Here is a 6,935-nt window from a genome sequence, read left to right as displayed (position 1 = left end):
ACCTAAAGGCGTTGTTGTTCGTGACCATCAATGATTGGCCTGCTCTCAGTAACCTTTCAGGACAGACAAACAAGGGATACCGCGGATGCACGCACTGTTTGGATGATACTGACAGTATATATTTGGAGAGTTGTAGGAAGAATGTGTACCTGGGACATCGTCGATTTCTTCCGAGCAGGCATCCTGTAAGAAAGAAAGGCAAGCATTTCAAAGGTGAGGCGGATCACCGGACGAAGCCTCGCCACTGTACTAGTGCTGATGTACATGATATGGTCAAGGATTTGAAGGTAATCTTTGGAAAGGGTCCTGGCGGACAACCTGTTCCGAAGGACGCTGACGGACACGCGCCCATGTGGAAGAAGAAATCTATATTTTGGGACCTGTCCTATTGGGAAGACCTAGAGGTCCGCTCCGCAATCGACGTGATGCACTTGATGAAGAATCTTTGCGTGACCCTGCTTGGCTTCTTGGGCGTGTATGGGAAGACAAAAGATACACCAGAGGCACGGGAGGACCAGCAACGCACTACAAGGATACCCCCTATAATGCAACACATATTCTACGACATTTTGACTATACGTTGCAAAGTTTAAAAGAGATACGCATATAGGCGTTGTAGCATATGCGTTTAGTGCAGATCCTGACCCATTTACCACAACTCCATGTAAAGCCCAATGCGCTAACCCAGCCCAAGTTGGCTTTCACGACTAACCTAGGTCGTTCCCTTTCCTCAACCTCCCCTTCTCCTCTCGAGCCCTCCCATGCCGGCCGCCGTCGCTCGTTAGTCGTTGCCACTCCTTTGCACGGCTGCGACCTACCTGCATCCCTGCACGCCGCCCTCACCACTCCCCTGTGATCCTCTGTCCCGGCGCCGCTCCTCACCGCTGCCCTGCGACCCTCCGTCCTAGCGCGCCGCCCCTTGTCACCACCCCTGCAGCCCTGCATCCCGGCGTGCCGCCCCTCGTAACCGCTCCGCTGCGACCAATGGTGAATCCAAGGTACGGCCATGAACAAGCACAGGCAACCGCATCCCTCGTTCCACATCCGTAGCCCCTCGCGATACAAATGCATCACCCACATCTGTAGCCCCGTTCGTCCTCCTCCAGTGCTCCTCCTCCTAATTGTTCTCCACTATTCACGTGTCCTCCATGTAAAACGATCCAGGAAGCCTCTCCCCTTTTTTTGCGAATAGGAATCCTCTCCCTGATCCCTGCTCTGCAACCTTTTAATATCCACTGCACCAGGACATCCTTCCAATTTCGCATTCCGTGCCCAACCAAAACTGAAATCCAATGCAGTGGAGAAGGCGGTACATCAAAGACAGTTTCTATCTGATTGGACAGCCCCTATTGTTGGTGAAGTTGCCGAGAAGAGGAACTATTTCTGGCGGGTTGCAGGTACAGAAGGAGCAAGAAGAGAGTAGGTTTTTTGCTTTTGAGGATTTTTATGTTGTGTTGTGCTACTGAAATCTGGGACGTACAGCCTAGAGTTTTGTTTTGGGGAATATTGATAATGTGCTTTCTTTAATTTCAGACATCTGAAGATACATATTACTTGGATGGCTAAATTTGTGCTATACAAGCAATTAGGTGATTCAGTTCAGCGAAGGCGTGGTCGTACCTCTGCACAGCAAACTCAAGCACCACTTCTAATATTGTTGGAAAGTGGATAAGTCGGTTTGGAGCAGTACATGATTTGTTCAATCTACTTCGCTATGTTCCTTACATGCAAAAGGTACGGGTTTGTTTACTTGAATTGTTCTTTCAATTTTATCCTCACCCAGTGATCCACAGCTTAAAAGCACAAACTACTCTATTTAGATGGAATATCTTTGATAGTGTTATTGCAGACTTGAGGGTATATGCATCAGGAGGTCAAGGTGGCAGTGGCACCGTAACAGTATTTATTTGAAACTACACGCGAGATCAAAAAATGATTCTTAGTTAACCTCTTTCCTCATATATTTGTCTGCTTGGTTTGTTTTAATGCCGTTCTTTTGTTAAATTGATGTACTAAATAATTAAGAACATTTATGGTGCTAGAACTTGCTTAGGAAGAGCTGTTATGAAATTAAGATCTGTTTTTTGTAATTCGCTGACTGAATCCATGATACTAAACTGTATGTTTGTTGTAGTTTATATATATGTTATACATACACATGTGCAATTACTAGGCACGCATTGTGAGTAGATAAGTTGAGTCTCCATTTATTTCGTTAAGCACAAAATATGATCTTGCATACATGTATTTCCATTCTCATATAATGGAAAATATACTAAAGGAAAGACTCATGTTGTATGCTTCTGATTCATGTTGAAAGTGTGTAACCTGTTTGCCGCAATTCTTCCTTTTCACATAATAGGAAAAGGTCAGTAACAAAAAAAGGAAGCTCACTGAGCACGTCATTACAGATCACCTAACGAAAGCCCAGGCGATGAAGAGGATAATCAAGTTGAGAGCCCCCACCGAGGACGTATAATGGCTGAATGAACTTCTCATCTGCACTTTGGCTACATCCCGTGCCTCCAGGTGTGTAGGTATTGGCTTCATACTGTTCTATTTTATGCACGCCCGTACTGGACTAGAGGTTTGATTTCTAGGGCAATTTCTTATTTACTACTTTACACCTTTTTGCATGATGCATGGATGAGGAGCTCATATAAGTTTGGAGAGCATGGATCATATGATTAGTTTCAGTGGGGCTAAGCTAAAAGAGGATTAATGATGCTTACAATACGTATATACACAGCCACGCATTTTTTATATTGGTATGTGTAGTATATGATCTATGTTTTTTAAGCTCTAAATCTATGTTTTTGTTTTGACCCTATACGAAAGAGAGCAAAACCATCTCAAATCAGTACGAGCGAAATAAATCTATTAATTAATCCATGATTTGATATACTATTTAAAAGGGAAACAATTAAGCTACATGTATGTATCACGCGCGAAAAATATATCTTCTAGATGAGTATGTATACCATGTATTTCATATGCGTACATATGCATTTGTTAAGTCTTATAATCGTTTTCTTTGGAAACTCTTCAACATAAACGAACCAGAAATCTAGGTTGTCTGCCTCGCATTTTATAGTGTAAAAATGGTAGACCAAACGGAAAAACCAGTCATCTCTTTTGTGTTGTCTATAGAACATTTCAATGGATCTTCTGTATATCACCAAAATAAAATAAATGTCCTCCTTTTAAGTGTTCATCCCATATATAGGAGCCAAAATGCGTCTTTCTACAGAAACATAGATACATGGTCCCTTCTAAATATTCCTTGGAATATTTTAGTTTGAGTTTCCAGTTTTATCGTCCCATAGTGGCCATCTTTTTTTTCATATGAATCCATGACATAACAGGACCCGTTGTGAGATGTTCAAAATGTATTACACGTTCTCTAATTACACTTACATTACCACAGAAAGTTATTCATTTTTTTTTGTTTTTTGTTAATGCATTGTGTGTTAACAGTTCATTTTGTTTTTTGTTTGTAGGTTCAAAACATAAATGGATGATTATATGGGTATGTGGCAAATATACTGATGATGATAATGATGATGATGATGATGATGATGATGATGATGATGATGGATGCTTTCAATTTTAGTTAAGTTGTAGGACTGATGTTCCTCTGTTAAGTTTTAGTTAAGTTGTAGTGATGTTGAGGGATGCTTTTGGTTTACATTTTGTTTTCAAGAAAATATTTAGATTATGCATCACATTTGGATGATGTTCCTTATGTAATATCCACTGTTGTAATCCAACAATTTTATATAATATATGATTTCTTCCTCCCGTGAGTATATTCTCTTGTTTTTTGTTCACTTGAAATGCATATATAATTATCACCATTATGTGGAGCATTAATTTAGTTGCTAGCAATATGTATAGAAAATAATATTATTCACATTATATATGTACCAAGATTTGAAGCATTGCAAACTCTGTTGCCAAGCAATGGGATGTTGATTCCTGTAAATTAAGCACCAACATATAAAGGTGTTGCATAAGTCTGTTTTATGTGTTGCATTTTTGCAACGGTCCCTTTTACCAACAGTGGTATAACCGTTGTAATATGCGCTAGCAACACTGGATAAGGCAGCGCATCCCAAACCGTTGGTATTGACACTAACAACGCATATATGAACTTTTAGATACGGAAGAAAGCGTTGCTATAGGGGGGTTCCTGTTGTAGTGACGTATGCACGGAAAAGATGGCATACATCAGGGTCAGGCCAGCTACGCTCTTACCAAAGAAGAGAAGGAAATCTTCTTTGAATGCCTGCTCAGCATGAAGGTACTGTCTGGCTTCTCGTCGAATATAAAGGGAATAATAAATATGGCAGAGAAAAAGTTCCAGAACCTAAAGTCTCATGACTGCCACGTGATTATGACGCAACTGCTTCCGATTGCATTGAGGGGGCTTCTACCGGAAAACGTTCGATTAGCCATTGTGAAGCTATGTGCATTCCTCAATGCCATCTCTCAGAAGGTAATCAGTCCAGAAATCATACCAAGGTTACAGAATGATTTGGTGCAATGTCTTGTCAGTTTTGAGTTGGTGTTCCCACCATCCTTCTTCAACATCATGACGCACGTCCTAGTTCACCTTTGCGAAGAGATTAACGTTTTGGGTCTTGTATTTCTAAACAATATGTTCCCCTTTGAGAGGTTCATGGGAGTCTTGAAGAAATATGTTCATAACCGTGCTAGGCCAGAAGGAAGCATCGCGAAGGGCCATGAAAATGAGGAGGTCATTGAGTTTTGTATTGACTTATTCCTGACCTTAAGCCGATTGGTGTTCCTGAAGCGCGGCATAAGGGCAGACTGGATGGAAAAGGCACGCTAGGAGGGGATCAAATAATATGTATGGACGGGCATTCTCTCACTGAAGCACACTACACAGTTCTACAGAATTCCGCCTTGGTGGCTCTGTATATGGAGGAACACAAGAATTTTCTACACTCCAAACACCCGGAGAAGTCTGACGACTGGATTACACGTGAACAAACGAGGACTTTCGCCGGTTGGTTTCAGAAACGTGCCATGCACGATGGCAATATTGAAGATGACCTATACTCGTTGTCCCAGTTACCATCTTCGAATATAATGACTTTCAAAGGGTACCAGATAAATGGGAATACATTTTACACGATCACCCGAGATAAGAAGAGCACCAACCAAAACAGTTGTGTCCGCTTTGATGCAACAACCAACACGGGAAAGGAAACATATTATGGTTACATAGAGGACATATGGGAACTTAACTATGCAGGTGGTTTGAAGGTCCCTTTGTTTCGGTGCAAATGGGTCAATATGACACGAGGTGGGGTAACGGAAGACCTGCAGTACGGAATGACAACAGTGGATCTCAACAATCTTGCGTATGCAGAAGAACCATTCGTCCTAGCCAATGATGTGGCGCAGGTTTTTTATATGAAAGACATGTCTACCAGGCCGAGAAAAAGAAAAGATAAGGAAGCGAATGGATCATACGACGAGCCAAAGCGCCACATAGTTCTTTCAGGGAAAAGAAACATCGTGGGAGTGGATGACAAGATAGACATGTCAGAAGATTATGAAAAGTTTGATGAAATTGCTCCATTCGCAGTGAATATTGACCCGAGCATCCAGTTAAATGATGAAGATTTTCCATGGCTACGGTGCAAAGGGACACACGCGAAGAAAAAGTTTCACACCCAAAAATCCGGGATGTGATCGGCTTCACTATCATCACTTTCTTCTGTGTTTCACACCCAGGAGGGAATCTCTGTAATAGTTAGGGTAGTAATGTGTTTTGGCATTTGAAACGCGAAGAAATTTTATGTGCAAACAAATTCTTTCATGCATTTACTATCTCTTTCGAAGTATCAGGGTTTCGGACGAAAACTCATCTGTTACAAAGGCATTTCATTTTTTAAATAACCTAAGCATTATCAAATTGAGTATAATGATAAAACACAATAATATTAAACATAAGAAAAAAGAATCACTGAAAAATCTTTTTTCATAGTTAAGTTATTCACAAACTAGTGATTCACACAAATTTCAAATAATTCAAAATTTAAACTATTCAAATTTGAAAACTACCGGCACTAACAGAAAGTTTGTAATTTTTTGTACCTAAAGCAAAAATATTCAGAAAGAAACTCTAAATACAACAAAAAAACAACTCAAAAATAAATAAAACAAAAATAAATAAAGCAAAAAAATTAAGAAAATAAAAAAAGCCCGCCTACTGGGCCAAAGCGGTCTGCATATGACTAGAAACACAACCTTCTGTTGGGCCAGGATGCAGGCCCGCAAAGGCCCAGTAGGCCCATAGGGCAGCACTGAACAACTAGGCCCAGTAGGCCTGCTTAGGAGAGGAGCTCGAGAGAGCTACCGCACTGGGGCTTATAAACCAGTGCGGTAGCCCTTCGACTAGCGAGGTGGGACTAAACTTGCCGCACCGCACTGCGCCAGCGCACCCCTTTAGTACCGGGTCGTGGCACCAACCGATACTAAAGGGGGGGTCTTTAGTACCGGTTGGAGCCACCACCCGATACTAAAGGGGTGCGCTTCCCGCCGCTTGGCCTGGCCAAAACAAACCTTTAGTACCGGGTCATGGAACCAACCGGTACTAAAGGTCCATCCTATATATACAAATGTTGAAAAAATTCACTTTCCCTCTCTGTTTCTTCCCTCCGCCGCGCCGCCCTGCCCCGATCAACGCCGTCCCCATCGACGTCGCCGCCACCGCCCCTCGTCGCCGACCCCGGCCGTCCCCGCCCCTCGTTGTCGCCCCCGTCGACGTCGTCGCCCCGGCCATCCCCGTCCCCGTCGCCGCGCCCCGGCCGCCCCATCGCCGCGCCCCACCCCATAGTCGCCGGCCCGTCCCATCGTCGCCGCCCCGTCCCGTCGCCCCATCGTCGCCGCGCCGATGAGCT

At 42.9% G+C, this 6,935-nt stretch overlaps 1 long non-coding RNA gene across 3 annotated transcripts; it reads left to right on the top strand.

Annotated features, from left to right (window-relative positions):
• The first annotated feature begins 699 nt into the window (after window positions 1-699).
• Window positions 700-3,809, top strand: LOC123070919 (uncharacterized). Of its 3 annotated transcripts, none has more exons than XR_006434001.1 (4): window positions 700-1,397; window positions 1,534-1,734; window positions 2,363-2,768; window positions 3,501-3,809. It is a non-coding gene; the product is annotated as an uncharacterized lncRNA (long non-coding RNA). The 3 variants fall into 3 exon arrangements; XR_006434002.1 differs by having other exon boundaries at window positions 700-1,419; window positions 2,412-2,768; XR_006434000.1 differs by having other exon boundaries at window positions 700-1,419.
• The last annotated feature ends 3,126 nt before the right edge of the window (window positions 3,810-6,935 follow it).

Source organism: Triticum aestivum, chromosome 3B (assembly GCF_018294505.1).
Source record: "Triticum aestivum cultivar Chinese Spring chromosome 3B, IWGSC CS RefSeq v2.1, whole genome shotgun sequence".
Classification (NCBI taxonomy): domain Eukaryota; kingdom Viridiplantae; phylum Streptophyta; class Magnoliopsida; order Poales; family Poaceae; genus Triticum; species Triticum aestivum.
The sequence above is the reverse complement of the archived record's forward strand: the minus strand, read 5'-3'. Positions and strand labels throughout refer to the sequence as shown.